This window comes from Muscardinus avellanarius (genome assembly GCF_963383645.1).
Source record: "Muscardinus avellanarius genome assembly, chromosome: 2".
Taxonomy (NCBI): Eukaryota; Metazoa; Chordata; class Mammalia; order Rodentia; family Gliridae; genus Muscardinus; species Muscardinus avellanarius.
In genome coordinates, this window is record NC_137787.1 from 51,790,877 (window position 1) to 51,816,347 (window position 25,471).

Below are 25,471 nucleotides of genomic sequence, written 5' to 3' on the forward strand. Positions count from 1 at the left end.
TGCTGAGGTTCATTGCCTACCTTGAGTGTTGTACCCTAGGAATGATATATATCAGTGGGTACAATACATCAAAAACTGAGTTGAAAATCCTGTGAAAAGGACTGAGGCCCTTTGGCTTACTGCTAGTGAGGGCAGATTCCAAGTGTTCAGGATAGAATAATTCTCCACAAAACAGCATACACATTATATCATGAAAATAGTAGTAGGTATTGAATCCAGGGGCATTGTCTTCTGAGCTATAACCCTAACCCTATTTTATTTTATTTTGAAGCAGGATCTCACTAAGTTATCATGCACAAGCACAGAACCTGCAATCCTTTGGTCTCAGCCTTCCATTTACAAGATTACAGGCATGTACCACTACATTTGGCTTTAATCACATTGATAAACATAAATCTAACTATAATTACCTTATAATTACTACTAATAATGGTCATTATTTGAAAATAAGTACACAATAAGAACTAAGCCACTTTTAATATGTGTAAAGATTTATATTGGTGACAATAAAAATTTTGCATTTATAAAATTGAGATGTCTCAGCAGGGTGAAGTGATACATGCCTGTAATCCTAGTATATGGGAAGCTGAGACAGGAGGAACATAGCTTCAAAACCAGTCTCAGCAACTTAGTAAGATCCTGTTTCAAAAAAGAAAGAAAGAGAAAGAAAGAAAGAGAAAGAAAGAAAGAAAAAAGAAAGAAAGAGAAAGAAAGAAAGAAAGAAAGAAAGAAAGAAATAAAGAAAGAAAGAAAGAAAGAAAGAAAGAAAGAAAGAAAGAAAGAAAGAAAGAAAGGAGAGAGTAATTGGAGAGTAGTTGAGAGGTAGAATGTTCTTAGGTTTACTCCCCAGTACAAAATAAAAAATATCTCAACATAAGAGAACTTTCCTTCGGTGTTCCTATTTAGAAAGAGTTAGGTGATAATAAAATGATAAAAATAGCATATTATTCTGTACATTAGAAGGGTGTATCTTATATGAAAATAAACTGTCCATTATTTTCAGATTCATCCTTTAAAGAATATTTAAATTCAAACTGGATAGTGATAGAATATAAATATAGTAAACAATTTTTAAAACTCTTCACTGCTATTTTTTATGTGGCACTGAAAGGCTATTGTATGGTTGCAATTATATAACCATATGATAAGTACCACAGAGAGAGTAAAAGGAAAAGTGGTCACCACACATTTGAGGGGAGAAAGAAAGGAATGAGTGACTGAAACACAGGAGATTTTTAGTACAGTGGAACTATTTTATGTCGTATTATAATAGCAGGTACATGACATTACTTTCCTAAAATTCAAATAACTTTACAACACAAAGAATCAGCCTTCAAATATACACATTTTTAAAAATTCATGTAAAAATTGAAGGATCTCAGAAAAGAATGCAGACTTTGATAAGAAAATATAATTGCATTGTAAATGTCCTAAACTATCTCCTAGAAAGGTTATTTAAAAAGGAAAAAAAAAAGGATTTTATATCTCCACAAAACTCATGTTTAAATCCTAACTCTCAAAGAAATTGTACTAAAAGTGGGAATATGGAAAGGTGATTAGGTCACGAGGGCAAAGATCTCATGATTGTGGCCAGGCGTGGTGGCGCACGCTTGTAATCCCCGCACTTGGGAGGCTGAGACAGGAGGATTGCACAGTTTTGAAGCCAGCCTCAGCTACTTAGTGAGGCTGTCAGCAACTTAGTGAAACCCTGTTTCCAAATAAAGTATAAAAAATAGGTCTGGGAGTATAGCCCGGAGCTAGAAAGCCTCTGGGTTCCACCTCAGTACCACCAAAAAAAAAAAAAAAAAAAAAAAGGAAAGTAAATTTTCTGCCATTTTGATCTTGGGTTTTCAAGATCAGAATGCCAAGACTATGGAAAATAGAGCTTTGGATTTTTTTTTAAATAAGGGATTCAGTTAATGATATTTTATTAAAGCAGACCAAATATACAAAAAGTCCTGACCTAAATAATGTTGGGAATTAGTGGAATCTCTAAGTCTGAATTTAAAATAAATTTTAAAAAAGTACTGTGTTCTAGTTCAAATAGTTTTCCACTATGTAAATTGACAGTTTTGAGACTGCTCATCATGTCTGTTGGAATTGAGAATAAGTAAGTGGCTCAAAGATGAAGGAGTAAAAATATACAAATGACCAAGGGTAAATTGTAAAATCATCTCTGTCTCTATGGCTTGTGAGTATGAACACAAAAGTTATAGGCTAATGCAGATACAGATGTTACATACAGATACAGATGTTACATACAGAAATATTTTTAACTACATGCATACACATAGATTAATAATACACATCTATTTCTAGTATATACACATATTTCCATTAAAAAGGCTAGTAAAAAATATGACCCCCCAAATGGCAAGGAGCAGACATGGATCTTTCTTTCTTTCTTTCTTTCTTTCTTTCTTTCTTTCTTTCTTTCCTTTTTTTTTTTGTGGTATTGAGAATGGAACCCAGGGGAATTCTATTTCCAAGCTATACCCCCAGTCCTATGTTTTATTTTCAGCTTTTGCAGTGCTGGGGATGGAACCCATGGGTATTCTACTTCCAAGCTATAGCTCCAGCCCTATTATTTATTCTTTATTTTGAAACATGGTCTTTTTGAGTTGCAATGGGCCTCACTAAGTAGCTGAGGCTGGCTGCAAACCATGATTCTCCTACTTCAGCCTCCCAAATGCTGAAGTTACAAGCATGCACCACCATGCCTGGCTCAGATCTTTGTTTCTAAAACCATTCTTTGAGAAAAGTAATCAGGACCTTTTAAAGAAATTAATTATTCTTGGTTTGGGGAGGAGAATATATAGAAGGCTGGACCATATTCTACTGTCATAAAAAATAGAGTTCCAAAAACAAAGAAAGACAGCTAAGCTTGGTTGTGCATGCATTTAAACCAGTTTTGGAGAGGCCGAGATAGGAGAATGACTGATTCAAAGATATCCTCAACTCAGCGAAGCTCTCAAATTAATGAAACTGTTTTTTCCAAATAAAAGCTAAAATAGGGTTGAGGTAGAGCTTGGAGGTAGAACACTCCTGGGTTCAATCCCCAAAAACTCAAAAATTAAAAATAGAAAGAAAGAAAGAAAGAAAGAAAGAAAGAAAGAAAGAAAGAAAGAAAGAAAGAAAAGGAAGAAAGAAGCAATGTCATAAGTATGGGATTTTCTCAGAAGGACAAAAGAAACAATTGAATGAGTTCCTCCTGGCTAAAGTTAGAATAACTTGAAATAAAGAAAATATGGTGGTACTCGATGATGACTTACGGTATACAATACTTTTCTATATTCATGTAAATAAATTGTTAGACAAATAAGTAAATATGGGAGGAGAATCAAGACTCCCATGAAAATAAATTTCAAATAATTCCTGTAGATATGCTAAAAATGGTGAATCAAGACACCTCACTTGTGAAGTATGTGTTGTGCATAATGGTCCTTTCGATATTTGCTGAATAGAAACAGTTGAAGTACCTTTACATGAGGGAACCATGATAAGTACTACCTTATCCAGATGATCACTCCACAGTTATTCATGATAAACATATGTACCCTTGAAAAAATGTGACAAAAGTCACACTTGTCACCTCTGATATTCTTCCCCCCAAAGTTAGCCCACATTACTCATGAGAAAAACACAAGAAAATATCAGTTGAGGGATATTGTATCAATTATATTAATCATATGATTAAGTACAAATATTCTAAAAAGTTTACTAATATATATTAATAAAAGGTAATGGGACATGAGCAATCGTAGTTATCCTAGAAATTAAAAGTAGAATTAACATTCATTAATCAGTTAGTAATATTCACATTTAGATATTGTGAATAATAATGATTCTATAATGTATGAGGTATATATTAAATTCATCAAGCATTTCCAATAAAGCTCTTTAAAAAGAAATAGAAAAATGTCTTTGCTTTAAAAAAGGGGATCAAACCAAACTCATAGTAAATATAACCTATAATGGTCAACTTAGATATGTCTCTTATTTTTAACAGAATTGCATCTATTTGACATTGTACTGAATTTGCTAGATAGTATGACAATAAAACAAATATACATACCTTTTTTGTGAGTGTATGTATGGTACTGGGGATAGAAACTCAAGGGCATTCTATCTCTGAGCTATACCCCCAGCACACTTAATTTTTTGTTTTTATATTATGAAACAGTGTCTTGCTAGGTTGCTGAGGGACTTGCTAAGTTGTTGAGGCTGATTGAGGATCTGTGATTCTCCTGTTTCAGCCGCGCAAGCACTGGGATTACAAGTATGTGTTACCATATCCAGGTCAAAAATAAATAGCCTTTAAAGAAAGAATTAAAAAATTATGATTGACTGATGGTATCTTGTCTATGTACACACATATATACACATATATGTATATGGCTAAGAGGTGGATTTTTAGAATAAAAGCCTATCTTGCCAAATCTCCTTTAAAACATACTAATGACAGACCTCCTGGCAAGTGAGTTCATTAACTCTGCTGGCGGGGAATTTTACTTACATAATGCTTCTAGCAAGGTGCACTTGATTATCTAGTATTGATTATGGAAAACGAAGTATAGGCCTATTAATTTATGGGACATGACTCCCTGAAAAATGACATGTATGCTTTGCCACTGTACAGCATGAAGATGTTCTATGATATGAATAGTCCTTCATGTGTAAGTCATATGAATCACACATAATATATAGGCCTCATATATTAATCTGTAACCTGAATTCATCCAGATATGGAAGTAGAAGAAATAGAGGGTGTTGGGAGGGTAGAGGTCCCAAACTACTTCCTGCTTCACTGTTATCCATGATTACTTGTCTTTCTAAAATTATTAGTAGAGATTGGCAAGTATTCAAAATTTAGTTTTGTGATTCAGATTTAATAATCCACTATCTAAAAAAACTCAATGAAAATGTTCCAAAAATTACAGAAAATTTGGGAGTATTGCAAATACCTTTTAACAATCTCCTTAAAATTTTAATGAACTATAAGTTTTTCAGTATTTTAATCTTATGTGCTTATTGTATTAATAATTAATTTTTTATTTTAACACATACATAGTTAGAATTTATTTCATGTCTAAGAAAAAGAGCTATGGTTTTAAAAAGAAATATAATGTCCATGTAGATGATAGTGCATAGCCAGATAACATATCTTGGAAAGAGAAATTTTACTAGGGAGCTGAACTAAAGACCAAAAGATTTATTTGTTTTCTTCACAAGAGTTTACTAAAGCAAACACTTTAAAATTGGACACCAAGAAAATGAAGGTGTAAATAAAGCCCCATGGAGCTCCTCTGCTCGAGCTCGGGTTTCAAGTACACCTCCTCCTGGTTCAGAAACAGTCTAATTAAATGACCCGAAAGCCTTCTGGGAAACATTAGCCACAGAGTCAAAACACTGGGTGAGAAAACAACACAGTTTCCTTTAAATTAGTATCTCTTGCTGTTTATTTCTCTTTTTATTTTATCGAATACTCTACTGCCTGATTTTCTTTGTGAGTCTGATCTCTGCTTTGGTGAAGATTTGAGTGCCATAGAAGTTGTGAAGACTTTTTAATATCAATTAATTCCATTTAAAAATGCTTCTCAGAGACTCATGGATCAATTATTGAGTTATGATTTAATTGTTCTTTGAAGTTTCAAACACTCAGAAAAAAAAAGTGGGAGAAAGTTAAAATTTTAAAAAAAGCAACACATAACACACACACACACACACACACACACACACACAGAAAGGGGAAAGAGAGAGAAAAATACATCGGAAGCTTCTACTTGTTGGACTAACACATCAAGTGTACAGTTTTTCAGGTTTTTTGTTGTTTTTGTTTTTGTTTTTTCACAGTAGTAGGGATTGAACCCAGTGGGGTCCTACCACTGAACTACACCTCAAATCATTTTTGCTTTTTTTCTTTTCTGCAGTACTGGGGAATGGAACCCAGGGGCATTTTACCTTCAAGCAACACCCTAGCCCTATTTTTTTATTCTTTATTTGAAACAGGATCTCAGTAAGTGGTGGAGGGCTTCACTAGGTAATTGAGGCTGGCCACAAACCTGTGATCCTCCTGTCTCAGCCTTCCAAGTACTGGGATTACAAGTGTGCACCATGACGCCCAGTTTTTTATTGAACCAGTGTCTCACTACTAATTAATGACATGCTAGCCTTCAACTTGTGAATATCTTGTTTCAATCTCTCAAATATTGGGATTTACAGCTGTGAACTTTTGTGCCTGGCCAGTTTTCTGTGTTGTATAAAGAGGAGGAATTCAAATTTTAAATTACACAGAGAGATGGTTATGTGAGTTTGTACATTGTGCTATTGAATGTATAAGACTTTTATTTAAATTCAGAGGAAACAGAGATAGTAATTAATATTGCATCTTATTTATTTATTTATTTATTTATTTATTTATTTATTTATTTTACGGATCTGGGGATGGAACCCAGGGGCATTCGACCTTTGAGCTACACACCCTGCCCTATTTTGTATACTTTATTTTGAAACAGGGTCTCACTAAGTTGCAGAGGTCTCAGCCTCCAAAATGTTGAGATTACAAATGTGTGCCATCATGCCCAGATCTAATATTGCATTTTAGTTCTCAAATAAAATACTATAAAAATTTAAAGAAAATGAAAGGGTTAGCCGGGCATGGTGGAACACACTTGTAATCCCAGTACTTGGGAGACTGAGACAGGAAGATCACAGGTTGTCAGCCAGCCTCAGCTACTTAGTGAGGCCTTCCACAATTTTGTGAGAACTTATTTCAAAATAAAGGATAAAAAATAGGGAGCCGGGCGTGGTGGCACATGCTTGTAATCCCAGCATTCAGGAGGCTGAGACAGGAGGATGGCAGTTTGAGGACAGCCTCAGCTACTTAGTGAATCTTACTAATTCTGAATCTGTTGCTTTTCATATCCAAAGAATACTCAGTCTTTTGGAAACATGAAAATTATGGAATAAGTCATCATGCATTAAATTACTCCAAAGAATAAACATGAAAATACATTTAAAACATAATGTCTGTCCATTTGGTATTAAATATTGAAACTAGGTGCATGCTACCTCTAAGCAAAACCCATATCCCTTTCATTTTTTATTTGAAACAGGGTCTTGCAAAGTTGGTGAGAGTCTCACTAAGTTGCTGAGGCTGCCTCAAACCCAGATTTTGGTTCAAACCCTTAAAATCTTCCTGTATTAGGCTCTTAAATATTGGAATTTAGGCTGGGCACCACCACACCCAGCTTAAAACATCTTGCTGGGCTTGGTGGTGCCCACATGTAATCCCCACGCTTGGGAGGCGAGACAGGAGGATCGCGTAGGTTTGAAGCCAGCAGTGCTGGCTTAAGAGACCCTGCTTCCAAATAAAATATAAAATAGGTCTGGGAGTGCAGCATGGAGGTAGAAGGGTTCCATCCCCAATATGACCAAAAAAATCTTTTAAAAGACAAAAAAGAGTATTCTTAAAAATTTTTCATCAGTTTATTTTTAATATATGATAATCAAAGGCATATATTGAGGCCAATTCAAAGTTATCAATAAGTTATCACTTTTTAATGTTGTATGCTTCATAGGAAAACGTAAAATATGTTCTCTACCATTGCTTACTTGATTTAAAATAGGAATTTTAAAAAATGTATTAAATATTTCATATACTGACTTTTAACATTTTATTGGCAAAACTGAGTTCCTCAGGGCTAATTATAGGCCTCTTCTGGCAAGGATTTGAAAATCTATTAATTTAACTGATAAAGTTTTGATTTACATTTGATATTTAACAATTCCTATTTAGTTTTCATAATGGTCCTTGATTTAAAATATCTCAGCAATTTTTAAAATTAATCAAAATGGTTATATGATAGACCTGCACATCAGGAAAAGTAAATGACAATCAACTCAGTGTTTTCAATATTAAAATGTAAAAATAGATGATCTTTAGGGAACATCATAAGGTGATAAATAGAGATAAAAATGATCTAAACATTTAAGTAGTAAACTCAATTCAATAAATAATGTTTATGACTTTCCTAGTATTGTCAATGGAATTGTGAACAGAAGAAATAAGTCAAAAGTTGACAGCACTTACATGCACAGCTTACAGTTCTGACTATCAGAATAAAATGTACTCATTTCAAAGAAGAGAGGTAGCCAGGTGTGGTGGTGCACGCTTGTAATCCCAGTGCTTGGGAGGCTGAGACAGGAGGATAGCACAGGTTCAAAGCCAGCCTCAGCTACTTAGTGAGGCTCTCAGCAACTTAGGGAGACCCTGTTTCCAAATGTATGTCCATCTTTCTTGAATCCATACATAACATGCATAATTTCTAACTAACTTATTACATTATTTCTTATTATTCCATAGATTCTTTTATATTTTAGAGAATGGTTATAAAATATATAATTTCAATATTTTATTATAAATATGTATTACATTTTAACAATAACATAAAAATACATAATTCCAATATTTTATTATAAATATGTATTGCATTTTAATAATAACAAAATAATAAAACTCTAACATTGAATTCTTTCTCATTCTTCTATGACAGTAATAACTTTACCTTTTTACATGAAAAAGGAAAGATTTCTCTTAATTTTCCTTACTTTATAAAACAACAAAAGTTTTTTGAAATTAAATTTCCAGACTTTAGCAGTTTTTATTACATTTTGTGCTTTCTGATGTAAAATGCTACTGATCTGGCAGATATTCCAAGTCTCATGAAGGAGCAGTGTTGTAGAGAGTTATAATTAATTTTTCCTTTAAATACTTGTTTTGTTTATAGTGTATGGTAATATTACCCTTGCACTTGGAGCTATAAGGGAGAGTTATTCAAGACTTGAAAATGGGCAAAAGAGGTTGAATATTATTGTTTTAAATAAAGTCTTATTTGTTGCTTAGGGAGTACGTTAGGGATTACCTGATTCATCAGAGGAGGATACTTCTCAGTGTGTTTCTATCGACTGAAATGCTTTAGTGTTTCAGAACTCTGTAAATTGACCCCATTAAGTTGTATGACTGCAATGCACCAATAAAAAGTTTAAAAAAGAACTCTGTAAATTTAGTTGTAGAAATTGGAGGATCATATGGATGGCTACTTTTCAATGCAATGTAATGACATTTTGTCCAATAGAGATATAAATAATTTTAAATTTAAAGATGATTCAAAAATACAACTATTTTATTATCCTATAAGATATAAATGCATCTTGATTGTTAAAATATTTATACATATATCTGTTGTTTAGATTATTCTATGAACCAGTCTATTTTTTTTATTTCCAGTTATAAAATTAAAATGAGCTAGGTAAAATCTTTAATACTTCACATCTTATGAGAGTCATGGTTTTACATTTTAGTAAAAGGTATAATATATATGTATACAGATGTATATGTCTAAATGTAAATTTATATGACACATTTCATAAAGGACATTTAAAAATCATATCGTGTGTGTGTGTGTGTGTGTGTGTGTGTGTGTGTGTGTGTTTTGCTGGGCATTGAATACAGGGGCATTCTACTGCTGAGCTACATCCCTGCTCTATTTTTTTTTTTTTTTTGGTGGTACTGGGGGTCCTGGAAACCCTTCTACTCCTGGGCTACACTCCCAGACCTATTTTATACATTTTTATTTGGAAAAAGGGTCTCTTAAGCCAGCGCGGCTGGCTTCAAACCTGTGCGATCCTCCTGTTTCCGCCTCCCAAGCGTGGGGATTACAAGTGTGCACCACCACACCTGGCTATCCCAGCTCTATTTTATTTTTTAGTTTGAAACAGGATCTCACTAACTTGCAGAGGGCATAGTTAGGTTGCTGAGTCTGGCCGCCATCCTACAATCCTCCTGTTTCAGACTCTCAAGAACTAGAATTATAGGTGTGTGTTAATGCTGCTGGCTCAATCTGCTCTATTTTTTTTTATTATTTCATAAAACCACTGTGGCCAAACTTAAACCAAATAAAACTCAGTAAAATATCTTCTTGGAAACATTATGTCTTACCACTTTTTGATACAATGCTTTATTTTTTTCTTATCTTTCCTCTGTGTGAACTACATTTGGATTGCAATAATGATGGTAATATTTCTTATGAACTCCAAAGGAAAAGAGATTCTGCAGCCCACAGCAGTATTTGAGGTGAAATAAAGTTGGAGTTAACATTTAGCAAATCTTGTTTTTATCAGACATATCATTTATGCTTTTAGCCACATTTTTGTTGAAATAAGGCAACACGGTGACATTTTTAAATTAAAAGAAATAATCAATCTGATGAAAAAGAAGTTTTCTATTGTGTAATGTATTTTGTGAGAAGATTTTGTGACATGAATCATGCTTTCTCGCTATGAACACATCATGTCGATGATTTGATTTTACCTTTGTCTGCACTGAGTATGTGTCACCATGTGCTTGTCTTTTTTTCTCTTCCTCTTCTCTCCCCCCCTCTCCTCTCTTCTTTCCCTCTCTTCCTTCCTTCCTTCCTTCCTTCCTTCCTTCCTTCCTTCCTTTCTTCTTCTCTTTCTCTCTTTCATTTTATGTTTGTGGTACTTAGAATGGATCCCAGCCAAATTCTATCTCAGAAAAACCTCAGCCCTTTATTAGAAGCCTTTAAGGGGCCTCACTAAGTTGCTGAGGCTAGCCTTGAATCTGTGATACTTCTGTCTCACCTTCCCAAGTACTGGAATTATAGGCATGTGGCATCACACCTAGCTCTTTTATTGTTATCTATGGGTATAAAGTAGTATCCTAAATCTTTTTCCTAATTTGTGAAAAATGATAAATTTCTTATTTTATAATGACCTCTTTATAGCAGTTGCATAACCCTCAGCAATAAAGAAAATAAAATAATGCAAAAATGATATTCCACTTCAAATGCTAAGCAACAAGAGATATAAGATTTTAAAGCAATGATTCTCAAAATGTACTATGAATCAAACATATCTAGAGAACATGTTAAAGCACAAATAACCTGTAATTCTAGTTACATTAAATGCTAGTAACTCCCCAAATTTCTGACAAAAGCAAATACTATTTTTGCAAACACTGTTGCTTCTGAGACCACAACCTGAGAGTCACTGTTTTGAGGACTAAACAATAATAACTTTAAAAAAAGACATGCTTTTATTATCAAATCAAATTCTTGCAACCATATAGAGATCATGTATGTCAGGGACTCTGAGAAGGGACTCTGAGAAGAAATGAATGTAAAATAATCCAGTGAAACATAATTTATTTAAAGGCTATGTCAAAATGTGAGCCCTATAAGGACTTTGCCAAATTGGCCAACATGAACTCACATTGTTCTGAAAAGCACCAAGCATGTGGGGAACTAAGAGAAAAAAAAAAAGCTCTATTTATCCAATTCCCCTGACTCCCTCCTGCCCATTATATATACTTCCAGCTATTTCTGGATTGTCGTTTCTTCTCTTTGTCTTTAATGGTCAATTCATTGAAATCTTGTTGCTTCTATATAGAAGAAATTTCTGCTGGATATTTACCTACTTCTATCTCTACTGATAGCATGGTGATCCAAGCCACCTTTCTGGGTCTAGTACTCTCTATCCATCAGCTAGCATTCATTTTACATAGAAGCCAGAACTCCTCATTCATTTCTTCAGAAAACACTTCTTAAGCTTCTTCATGTGCTAGACAAGATTTCAAAGGGTTAGAATAAAATGGTAAGTACAAATTACAACCGTCCTATGGAAGACAAAAAGACTAGCTACTATGTACAAGTGGGGTCATTTAAAATGCTAAGATTATGTGTTAAAGCTATGAGTAATTCATATTTTGAAGCTCATTTTGTGCCTTTTTTGGAATAAAAATTTCTATTAGAATAACCTTGAAGTCTATGTAACAATATTGTAGTAATCATATATTGTTCTATGGTTTGGAAGTTTGTCTCCAAAACTTAAGTTGAAATTTGTCATCATAACAGTATGATGAGGTGGGACCTTTAAGAAATTATTAGTCTCAGAGGGCTTAACCCTCAGAGGTGGAATTATGCTGTCCAGAAGAACGTGCCTGGCCTCTTCTTACTCTTTTGTTTTCTTCTTTCTATCATTACATGATACAGCAAAAGAGCTCTCGACAGTCTCTGGGTTATTGATCTTGGACTTCTCAACTTTCAGAATGCTCAGCCAATACATTTTTGTTAATTTTAAATTATTCAGGTTTATGTACTCTGCTGCAATAGCATAAAATAGATTAAGATATATGGCATCTCAAAACTCATCTGTCTGTAGAATAATGATCACTGTGATACAATAGAATTTTAGCACAAGAAGAACTAATGGCACCAGGTCAGCACAATAGTTTGTGTTGGCTAATTTTACAACTTCTCTAAAGTTTATATTAAATTTCAAAAAGGTGTCATACCTATGGCAACTTGAGAACGTTTTGATGAGCCAATAATTCAGTAAAAAGAAAAGGCATTCACTTCAAGAAGTGAAATGCTTATTAAAAATGAGATTGCAAACATCAATGAGTTCTCCCATCAGAGGGTGTAATCATAATAAAAGAGCCAATTATATATAATTGCAGTGAGTTAAAGATTGCCAGAATTCTCCTCTCCAAAGCTGCTCATAACACTAATTACTTATAGCACTGGAATTCAAATGACCAAAACTGCAAATATTTGTAATATCTAAATAAAGCATGTATATTAATTGTATATTTGTACAATATATGTATATTATATTTAATGTTATATATGAACTATGAATATATCTGTACTTATACATTTATCATTCTATTTCTAGTCCCCCATGAGGCATTATTTTGTTTGTAGAAATATATGGATAATATATTGTTTTCACTCACATTATTCAGATTTATTGAAACTGAGTTTTGTTTAAGATACTAGTTGGTGACACCTAACTTTAATAGATTTCAAATGTTTAAATAATTGTGAATTATAAGAGGCAAGCATAATAAGCATTATGGTAATTACTAAGCATTCTATAGACTATTTACTTTTTATTTATTCATGACTAATTTTAATACTATTTAGAACATTCTGACAACTTGGGTAAGGTTTGATCATTGTCTTAACTTTAAAAGCAAAAAGAAGAAATATTTGTACTATTAACAAAACTGCTATGGGTAAAATATGTAGCAGAGTGAAAAATTACTATATGTTACATCACAGATGTGAAAAAATATGTCTACTTTCTTATTTCCTAAGTAAATTACCTTACCATCTTCCTGAGATATTCCTAGCTGAGTAGTAGAAAATGAAAAGTATTCCAAACTATATATAAATAGATGATTTGTTAATGACAAGATTTTGGGATAATTTCTAGGTATTTTTAATATTATAATTACTTTCTTTACTTCCTTCCAAATATTCTTTTTTTCACCATATATACATATTACTGGTGCATTGTAGTCATACATCACAATGGAATACAAGACTTGTGAGGATATACAAGCATACATCATCCAATTAGCCTTTATCCAATCCCCATCCCATTCCCTCCCCCTCCCTCATCCCATGCTTGATTTGTGATTAACTTTGATACATTTGTTTATGTACATCATGAGTTTTAAGGAGATTCCATCCTCCCCCATCCCATCACCTCTGATTGGTCACCTTAATTGCTCCTCTATAGGGCCCTTTCTTCAACTAAATCCCCTCCTATTACAGGTGTGGAGGATGCTTACATGCCTTTAAATAGATTAAAAAAGTTCTTTATACCTTTCATCTGATTTTTTTTTTTTTTTGTGGTACTAGGGTTCCTGGAAACCGTTCTACCTCCGGGCTACACTCCCAGACCTATTTTATTATACTTTTTTATTTGGAAATAGGGTCTCCAACACGGTTGGGTTCAAACTACGCGATCCTCCTGTCTCCGCCTCCCAAGCGCAGGAATTACAAGCGTGTGCCACCACGCCCGGCCAATATCTGATTTTTTTTTTTTTTTTTTTTTTTTTTTTTTTTTGGTGGTGGTACTGGGGTTCCTGGAAGCTCTTCTACCTCCGGGCTGCAATTCCAGTCCTATTTTATATTTTTGAAAAAGGGTCTCTTACTCCAGCGCGGTTGGCTTCGAACCTGCGTGATCCTCCTGTCTCTGCCTCCCAAGCGCGGGGATTACAAGCGTGCGCCACCACGCCCGGCCAATATCTGATTTTTTAAATCACATGTAACATTACTATCTCCATTTTTGAGGTTGACACCTGAAGTATCCCATTATATGTTTTTTATACCTTTAACTGGGGACTCAGCAGGCCCCTTCAGTTGATTCAAATTCTGCTCTATGTTAGTTTGCATTAGCAAAATAGACATTTCTGAGTGTAGTCATGCTTTCTACTCTGCCCCATGGCCCAGGTAATTTACTTGCATCTTGTACCCATTCATGGAAGGATGACTAGTTTTTATATTAGTTTTCTTTTGAGTCCCACAAAAAAAAAAACAGAAGAAATTTCTTGGAAACTGTGATGGCATTATTATTTATTTACTTAAACAGATATACTTTTATTGGTATATTGTAGTCTCATATCAAAATATAGTTCAGAATGATAGTGACAGACATGTACACAGCATTTGGTGATAGCTTACTTAAACAGAAAATTATGGATAAGTCACCTGGCAAATCTTGTTGCTTAAACTCATCTGCTGCCACATTCAATTTGATGTTGGCTGAGCTTAAAATGTGGTGGAGTAAGTAGCCCATAATGCATTTTCTTTCTCCAGAGTCTGTCTTCTCTCTCTCTCTCTCTCTCTCTCTCTCTCTCTCTCTGTCATTGCCTATCAAGGAGAAATAAAAATATACTTGCCTAACTTGCCTAAGTGCCTCTTTTCTTCTTCACTTCTTTGTATTTTTTAAAAATAACTGTTTTGTAACCAGAAAATGTATTTTTACTACTCTATATAATCTAGATCCCAGAAGGAGGCAAACATGTCATCAGAAGGCAATGAGAGAACTAACCTCACCACCCTAGGTATCTCCATTCTCTTTTTTAGATCTGACCTTGTTTTACAATCACCTGGGAAATCTTCAAATAGGAGAAAGACAATGGCCTATATCAGACCATGAACTTACTAGTTTTTCAGTTTCTCTGGTTATTTCAACATTCAACTAGAAATAAGGTTTCTTTGTTCTATATTATGTCCACCTCCTACCACAGAGAACAGAAATACTGATGTCTTAGTTTCTATAGTTGCAGGGAGATCTTAAAACATATTAAGAGATAATCCTTTGAGAAGATAATGTAAAGTTTGCCACTTTATAGAATTAGCTGGAGACATAAAATGTCAAATTTTAAGAGATGATGCTCTCAAATCCTCATATTATGTTAATCTTAGACTTACATATTTTTTTCCTCCTGAATCAATATTCTTACAAATTTATTTTATTGAGAACAGTTCTTGGGCTAGAAATAGAGCTCTGTCATAGAGCATTTTCCCAGCATGAACAAGACTCTGAGTCCAATGCCCAGTATAACACACACACACACACACACACACACACACACACACACACACACACAATTCCCAGGAGGTTTTGAAATTTCTTTTAAAGAAAGTATAAATAATTGTACATGTTAAAAGCATACACTGGGAAAAATGATAGCTTCTTCAACAAATGGTGTTGGAAAAACTAGTTAACCATATGCATAAAAATGAAAATAAGCCCCACTTTCTCACCCTGAACAAGAGTCAATTCAAGAAGGATCAAAGATTGAAATCAGTTCAGAAACTATGTAGTTCTTTGAAGAGAGCCTAGGTCCAACACTGCAACACATAGTCACAGGTAAAAACTTTCTCAACAAGACTCCACAGGCACAAGAAATTAAAAGGAGGATAATACCTGAGATTGCATTAAACTGAAGAACTTCTGTACAACAAAGGTAACTATCAAGAATCTCAACAGAGAGCCTACAGTGTGGAAGAATTTTTTTTTTCTCAATATTCTTCCATAGAGGACTAATATCTAGAATATAAAGAGAACTCAAGAAACACTAAGAAAACAACCTAATCAAAAAATGGGCAAGTAAAATAAGTAGACAACTCACAAAAAATCAAATTACCAATAAATACATGAAAAACTGTTCAGCATCATTAGCTATCAGAGAGATGCAAATCAAAACTACTCTGAGATTTTTATCTAACTCCAACTAGAATGACAATTATTCAAAACACAAACAACAACAAATGCTGGCAAGGGGGAAAGTGGGAATTTAAATCCATTGTTGGTGGGATTGGAAATTAGTTCAACCACTTTGGAAAACAATATGGGAGATCCTCAGAAGAATGGGAATAAAATTACCATATGATCCAGGAATACCACTTCTGGATATCTACCCAAAGAATGAAAACCAAACTACCAAATTAATTCATGCTTATCTATGTTCACAGCTGCACAATTCACAATTGCCAAACTATGGAATCAGCCATGATATCCATCAACAAATGAATGTATTACTAAACTATTGGATATATACACAATGGAATTTTACTCAGCTATGAAGAAGAACAAAATTATGTCATTTGAGGGCAAATGAATGAAACTAGAGACCAATATGTTAAGTGATATTAGTCAATCACAAAAAGTAAAATATGGATGCACTCCTTAATATGCAGAAGCCAGGAAGAAAAAGGGTCATAGGAGGAAATCGAGATGAAAAAGGAAGAACCATAGATGAGAAAATAAGGCAACCTGAGGGGGATGAGAGAGGGAAGAGGAAATTACCTAATGTACATAATGTACATACACAAACATATCAAACTCAGTCACTAAGCCTAACATGAGAAGGAGGGAGAGAGGAAGGAACTGGATGGGAATTGGGGAAGGACTAAGTGAGTGATAGGTATATGTACGCCTTTACCATTTTGTACTCCATTAAGATACATGACTATAATGCACCAATAAAAATAAATAAATTAATTTCCTTTAATTTAAAAAGTATGTAATAAATTTATAAACCATTTCCTCAAATAAATATAATCTAAAATATATACTTCTTAAGGCATGATCATTAACAAAGTGTAGTAAAAATAAAAAAAAGAAAGACATGTAATTTCATTGATAATACTAAGAAAGCTGTCATAAAAATTATAGAGAAATATACTTCTAAAGGTTAATGAATAGGTTGAACTTTTTAATTGAATTGCAGTGCTTAATGTACATTCATAAAATAAAATCTCTAAAATTAGTTGTATTTCTCTCTCTTTTTACTTGTTTTGGGGGTTGAGCTCAGGGCTTCAAGCCAGTGTTCCATCACTGAGCGACATCATCAGTTCTGTATTTGTCTCTTTTAATCTTTTTTTCAAAAACTGTGTGTGTGTGTGTGTGTGTGTGTGTGTGTGTTCACAATTATATTTGGGTAACATGGGGCAGAAACATTTGCTTTCATTTTGCCCTTTTTCCCTACACTTAACACTGACTAACTCAATCCATCTTCCATCATCTCGATCTGATAAATAATAAAAGGTAGAAAGGAAGGAAGGAGGATTGAAGTCAATTGGGGAAAAGTTTACAAAAACTACTTCAGTTCAGATAGTAGAAATTACTATTTTATCTACTGTCTGTGGCAAACTCAAAGTCTATAATTTATTTCTGTGTGAATCATGAGTAGCTTTGAATGAGAAATATCCAAAGAGGGCATTTTTATGATTACCTAGACATACATACATATATATATATATATATATATATATATATATATATATATACTTCTTGGGGAAGTCATTTCAAGGGATTGAGGGACTTGGGAGCTCTGTAGGAGCAAATTATATGTTCTATCCATGTTCTAACAGAAAAATCTTGAAAATGTTTTAAAAATATGAAAAAAGCACAATTAGAATGAAGTATATAGCATGTGTGAATTTGCACACAGATACACACATACACCCCACACAAATATCCCAGGAAAGATATTTTGAAGTGATCTTATCATATGATATGTGTGTGTGTGTGTGTGTGTACACACACACACACACACACACACACATCCCAGGGAAGATATTTTGAAAAGATCAAAGTATATATGTATAATGTATATATATGTACATACACATATGCATATACACATATAGTATATATATATATGTGTGTGTACATATATATCTTCATTTTAATTAACCATTAATTTTATGTACTTCTTGCTTCACAGGTATATATTTATACACAAATATCTCGAATTAAGTCCTTTCTCTAGTGTCATATCAATGAACAGCAGTTTAATTATTGGGAAATGGTCATATGTGGGACTAAAGCTATTCTGTTTCTTTAACATTAGCCCTCTCTACAGGAACAACACAATCAGCAACCTGGCCTGACCCTGACTTCCTCTGGGGCAGACAAAACAGCACGCAGCAAGGCACTGCATCCTGACTTGCTGAGGTGGAGGTCACTTCAGTGCCTTTGGGGGATATTTCAGCTGCATTGCAGCCACTAAAGCAAAAATCAAGATGTTTGAGGGACAGTGGCAATAAGGCAATCATTCCCTTTTCTATCTCTTCTTAGCATCAGTGTGACAAATCTCTTACAGTGAAAATAACTCTGAATTGCCCATAGGCTGCCAGGTGAGAGGACAGACACAGCGTGGCTTCACTTGAAGGACAGATGAACAAGTGAAATGGTTTAGAGGCAAATCTTTTCTTTTTACCTGATGCTGAATCTCTGATTTTTTTTTTTTTCTTTTTTCAGTGACTAGAATTCAAAATGACATAACTGTACTGGAAATCATTTTATTCATCTTTATATGAAAGAACTGCTTGTAAAATGTGGAATTGAGTATATATTGGTCATTTATGATGATGAATAAGCCTTAATTATGTATCCTATTTGGTGATTTTGAATTCTTGAAATTTAGATCCAGATAAGGCAATAAAAGCCATGCAGTCAAAATTCTCTGTGTACAGACATAGAGTGAAACACTGGAAAGACTAAGATAAAGAGCTTTGTCTACAGTAGCAGTTACTGATAGAGATAGTGTGAAATAAGGAGGTATCTGGATACTTCAAATGCATTTGCCACACATGCAAATGAATACTTTTGTAGATTCTAGAGAAAGAAACACAAGTATGCTAAGAATATGTTCTTTCAACTCTAAAATAATTTTCTTTGATAATTTAGGATTGGTTAAATATACAACCAGCAGCACAAAGACTTACAAACCCACTTTCTTTAAACTCTCATTCTTTTTAAAATTGTCCAAAATTATTTCTACTGTTCAATAAGCATACATATGACAATAGCATCATTTGTTATTCAAATGAAGACACAGAAAAATTAAATGAGAATGATAGATATAAAGTGAGACTTTCCTAGGATGCAGTTCTTCTTAGTACTGTATTTCTTGTTAAGTAAAATTATTCCGTACATTTAAAAAATAAAAAATTAACTATTGTGTTCATACAGATTAAAATGATGTTTTTCATATAAACTGTGACTTAATTATATAAAATTAAATTATATGTGTATTAAAATCCTGTGCTTTTCTGGGCTAATACCTGTGGACTGAGCTGCTGAAACTGTGTTAGTCGGGCAGCAAAGTGGTTACCTCCACCATTCCTCCCTCAACTCTTGGGCAGTGAAGGAGAACAAAATACTGCCTGCTGAGGATCAAGACATGGAAGCTAGTGCAGGACTGCCTGATTCAAAGATCAGTGCCAGGGTCTGCCACAGTGAGATCCAAAAATAGTCAGAAAATAGAGGCTCTTATAGCAAGACAAGAACATGCAAACCTAACCTCTGGCATCAGGCAATACCTGCATGCTGGTGAAACAGACTCAAATTTTGGTTTGTATCATTGACAACACTATGTGGGCTTGGGGTACCTTCTGCCCCAAGAAAGTGCATGTTTCTGTGGCTGCGAAGCTCATGTATGTCCCAATTTAATGGCAGCAAGGATGGTCAAAGGATACCCCAGCCTCTGATTCCCTTACTTTAAGCAGCACAGCTATTCTCAGGCCACTGTTTACAAATGGAGACTCTAGAACTACACAGGAATCAGGCAGAGACCCTCACCTTGAGATGTACTTGTAGTTAAGCTAGCTGCACTGTGGACCAAGATGTATCTTAGATGCAGTACAGGACCTCGCGGCTGTGAAACTCAGCTGCAGACCAGTTTAGCATCAGCTTTGGTGGCTGAGGGACTGCTTTCACAAGCACTGTTTTAACTTCAGACAGCATATTGTGAAGCAAGACTCTGTTTTCTAGGAGTAACATGTGTCAGCAAGCACAGATCTTGCGTTAGAACTCAGTGCTGAGCTGGTGAACCCTAACACTGAGTAGATCTTATTGGCTGCCATCCTCACATCAGTGCTTGTTCATGGAGCCTCTAGAACAAGCAGGGTGCCAGGTGGAGACAAATGGTCCTCTCTATCATACTTCTATTCCAGCCAGCATCAGAATGGCTGATTTCAGTGGTTTGGGTTTCAGGTCCACATCAGCTATAGGGATTCTTTAAAAGGTATGCTTAGTTCCTAGTCAGTGTTGAACAAGATCTGGTCAGCTGTGGGCTTTGGATGTGCCACAGCACTGCAGAATTAGTGGCTGCAGACTAGACATCAGCAGAAACTAAATCCTATACTGTTTGATCATAAGCCAGCAAATGTAGATGAGGCATATAGGCCTACGTGGCCTGAGAGAGAAGTTCCTAGGAATAGATTATCCTTATTTTGTGCTCCCCAAGTTTATGTTGAATAAGATATCAGTGGTGGATATGAGACAATCCTAAATTTGAATTGTACTCTTGTGCTGAAATAGCGACAACCCACCTACAGCTGGGCACTGGAAAACCTGGGCCTCTGTCACTATCTTGTGATAAAATGTGAAAAGGACTACAGGCTCAAAGAAAATAAGGAGCCTGAAAATTATGAAAATAACCAGCCTGAATTTTTAAAGAAAATTGTTGTCTTGAAAGGCAGGCACAAAGCCAGAGTTAGGAAGACTGGGAAACAACCTAAATTTTGGTGCCCACATGACTTTACACTAAGGAGCTTCAAAAGCTTTGAGGAAACTGTGACTTTAGCCAAAGGTCAAAGTGAGGCCAGAAATTGGTAGCTGAAGCTGTCCTTGAATCTGTGATCCTCTTTTCTCAGCATCCATGCCCATCTAATTCTCCATGCCCATCTAAAGTACTGGGACTCTAGATATGTGCCAATATTCCTGTCTAAACCTTTCAATATTTTAATGGAGAAACTAATAAAGAGTTTAAAGCAATTTTATAAAATCAGTCCTCAAAGGGACCCTGGGTGGGATCGCGTGGAGCACGCCAGACCCCTGGAGAAACCAGGTCCCGGTCTCAAGGCCCTGGGCCCTGGGCAGGGGTCAGGTGGGGCACGCCGGACCCCAGAAGAGCTGGGGCCCGGGTTACAGGACTCTGGGCCCCGGGCAGGATTGAGCGGAGCATGCCAGACCCCTGGAGAAACCGAGGCCTGGTGGCAAGGCCCTGGGCCCCAGGCGGGGGTCAGGTGGGGAAACTGGGCCTGGGTCACAGTGCTACTGAGTGCCTGATCTCCCACAACCTCCTCAAACCACACATACTGTCTCCTCTTATTAAAAAAAGAAAAAAAAGGAAAAGAAAAAGAAAAAAGAAAAAAGAAAAATATCGGAGAGGGATCAAGAAGGCTGTGGCAGATGCCAGGATACTGGAGATGCAGACAAAACTTATCCAAATGAACTGGAACTTTTGAAAAAATTCCCCGCGAAGGAGGACTGCTTCTTCTCTACATTCTTAAGAATCTTGGACATCACCTGTAAGAAGAGAGTTTAGCAGAGACCTAGGAGGAAGGCGGTGTTGGAAGCAGTCTCCATGATGGCAGTGGAGACTTGTATTCAGGAGAGGCAGAAATCTGATCCTACCAACCTTATTTTTTGGAGAAATTACACCAAACATCAAATGCTACTGTTGCACATGATTAGGAACACTGGACAACATTCAAAGTGGAAAAATAACTTGGAAAAGATTTGAAATGGTGGAGGCAGTGGCAATGGCAGTGGCCAGTATTCAGGGGAGGTAGAGATCTGATGCATTACACCTGGAACTTTTGAAGTAATAAACCCAGAGGCAGAATACTACCACCATGCACCCTCGGGAATATGGGACAACCTGCTGGGCGAAGAGGGTGCTCGGATTGGAGCCTGCTTAGGGGTGAAGCCAGCGACTGAGACAGCAAAGCTGGGGTTGGAGCCTGACGTGAGGCAAGGCTGGTGCTGGAGCCTCCGAGGCCAGGATCGGAGCCTGCCGAAGGGTTAGGCTGGTGCCAGGGCCAGCGGCCAGCTTCGGAGCCTTCCATGAGGCAAGGCCGCTACTGAGGCCTCCGAGGCCGGGATCGGAGCCTGCCGAGGGTTTAGGCCGGTGCTGGGGCTAGTGAGTCCAGGAGCGAAGCCTGCTGTGAGGCAAGGCTGGTGCTGAGGCCTCCGAGGCCAGGATCAGAGCCTGTCGAAGGGTAGGCCAGTGCCGGGGCCAGTGGCTGGCACCGTAGCCTGTCTAGAGGCAAGGCCGGTGCTAGGGCCTCTGAGGGGGATCGGAGCCTGCCGAAGGGTTAGGTTGGTGCCGGTGTCAGCAAGGTCGGAATCGGATCCTGCCGTGAGGCAAGGCCGGTGCTGGGGCCTCTGAGGCAGGATAGGAGTCTGTCGAGGGATTAGGCTGGTGCCAGGTTCAGCGAGGCTGGGATGGAGCCTGCTTTGAGGCTAGGCCGGTGCTGGGGCCACGGAGGCTAGGATCGGAGCCAGCCGAGGATTAGGACGGTGTGGGGGCCATAATCGGGGCCTCCCATGAGGCAAGGCTGCTGTTTGAGCCAGCGAGGTCTGAATCAGTTCACCGGGTAGCCAGGCCACTACTGGAGCCATCAAGAGTGGGATCGGTACTTGCAACACAGCATGCACAGAGAAATAGCGCAGAAAATAAAAACCAGATGCTTCCCCTAAACAGCAATAACCAGGAGGACAGGGGCAACGGTAAGAGGTCGAGTTATAGAAAGGGCCCTATAGCGAAGCAATTAAGGTGACCAATCAGAGGGTATGAAATAGGGGAGGATGCAGCCTCTTTAAAACTCAGGAGGTAAATAAACAAATGTATCAAAGTTAATCACCAAACAAGCATGGGATCGAGGGAGGGGGAGGGAATGGGATGGAGAGTGAATGAGGGCTAATTGGATGATGTGTGCTTGTATATTCTCTCAAGTCTTGTATTCCAATGTGATATATGAATACAGTGCACCAATAAAAATAAATTTAAAAAAATTGATAGCTGGCCTTATTAAAGTAAAAATATCTACCGTATTTAAATGCTAACTCCATTTCTGTCAAGTATGGTACAACCATAAAATAAAAGTTTTGTTTTAAAAATTACTTTAAAAAAAAGAAATCCTCAAATGAAAAAATACACTAAATAAATTAAAAAGCAATAGAAGACATCTATGGCCAGATAGATTGCAAAAAATAATTAGTGAGCTCAAAGGTAGGCTATATGAAAATATAAAGTTGGAGGAAGGTAGAAAAATAAAAGAATGTAGAAGAATAAAGACCTATAAGAACTTTCAGTGACTGGGATTCAAGTGAGACTTTAAAATGTCAAAGGGATAGAATGTTTATTCAAATGAATTATAACAGAAAACTAGGGAAGGATATCAGTATCCAGCTACTGGAAAGTCAAAGGTCACCAGTTAAAATTTCATCATGAACCAAAATTGCTATTTCCATATTCTCTCTTCTTCACATATCCTCACAGATTTTTTTTTTGTGTGTGTATGTGTATTTGTTTTCTTCCCTATGCTGATCACCTGTTTTAGCTATTCAGTGGACTTAACCACTGTAGAAGACATGCATTTATAAATGTTAGGTCTAGTTAGATTTATCCATTATAAGACATTAGGAAACTTTATTTTCTGCATGTGTATCCCAATATCAAGTACTCAGGAGAGAAACACATAAACTGTCCAACTCCAATCTGTGTCTCTTTTTACTTCACTTAAAATACCCAAACAAAGCCAGGTGTGGTGGTGCACGGTTGTAATCCCAGCATCTGGGAGGCTGAGATAGAAGGATCACAGTTCACAGGATCACAGTTCACGGACAGCCTCAGCTACTTAGTGACACCCTGTTTCAAAATAAAGAATAATAACTAAAAAATAGGGCTGTGGGTGTATCTTGGAGCTAGAATCCCCTGGGTTCCATTCCCAGCACCACAAATTATATATCTCCAAACAACCTAGGAATAATGTAGCAAATATATGGATAGATGTCATAAGAACAATCGGCTTACTCATTAAAAGGATAGAGTTCTCTGGTAATACATCCTCAAATATGTGCCACTCTCTTACAAAGAAGAAATATAATGAATAGGCAGATTCTAAATAATTTTTTTTTGGTGGTACTTGGGGTGGAACCCAGAGGCTTTCTACCTCCAGGCTATACTCCCAGACCTTTTTTATATTTTATTTGGAAACAGGGTCTCACTAAGTTACTGAGAGCCTCACTGATTAGCTGAGGCTGGCTTCGAACCTGCGTGATCCTCCTGTCTCAGCCTCCCAAGCGCGGGGAGATTATAAATATTTTGAACTAGTGGAACATCACTTCATGTGGAACTAATCAATTATAACTACATCATCTATCAGGGGTCCTGGGTGTTATGATATTAAATCTACCTTTAGAACTTGATGTCCCTGAGAATTGTCAAATGTGAGCCTATGGGCTTTCAAAATAACAAACTATGTCCATCCAAATTCCCTTAGCTTAATTGTGTAGAATAGATAGTATGCTAAGTTTACCAAGAATGAGGATCTGTAAGGAACCTCAGGATAACCCAAGTTTGACCTTAAGACAAGCTTATAACTAAATTAAGCCATCTTTGGCAAAATACATTAAAAGCTAGTAAATATTAAACACACACATTTCTCAATATCTATTTCATACAATGAAATATATATGAGCATATATATCTCAACATATCTTATATGGTTAGATTCTTATGGAAAAGAGAATATTTTTATCAAAACATTTCCCTTAATCAATATATCAGAAAATCTACAATAAAACACACACACACACACACACACACACACACACACACACACACATACACACACACACACAGCAAGGGCAGATTAAGTTAAATTTACATTAGCCAAGCATGTAATTGAAAACAACTTCTACTATAATAGCCTCCTCAGTACAATACAGTCAATATGAGAAATAAACGAATTGACAGAAAAATAAGACAAACATTGAATACTATTATTTAATTTCTTATGCTAAATAAATCTAATATTAATGGAAAATGAGGGCAGTTTCATCTGTTCAGAAATGTGCCATTTATTTATACCAAAGTTAATTCTACAGATGTTATTTGTCAGTGATGGCTAAAGCAGAAAATATTTATAAATTGATGTTAATATGCTATTACATCATTGGCTAAACAATAAATAATTTTGCATTGGCAAATATAAAGCATATTAGAAAATATAATCTATATTAGCTTTACTTCTGGCTTAATTACTATTTTAAATGTATCTTTACATAT

General features: G+C 35.9%; 1 protein-coding gene across 1 annotated transcript in view; it reads right to left on the reverse strand.

Moving 5' to 3' along the window:
* The window catches only part of ZNF804A (zinc finger protein 804A), a gene marked incomplete at both ends in the record, with an annotated part of 301,756 nt that overhangs the window by 39,105 nt on the left and 237,180 nt on the right, over positions 1-25,471 (reverse strand). The window lies entirely within an intron of this gene.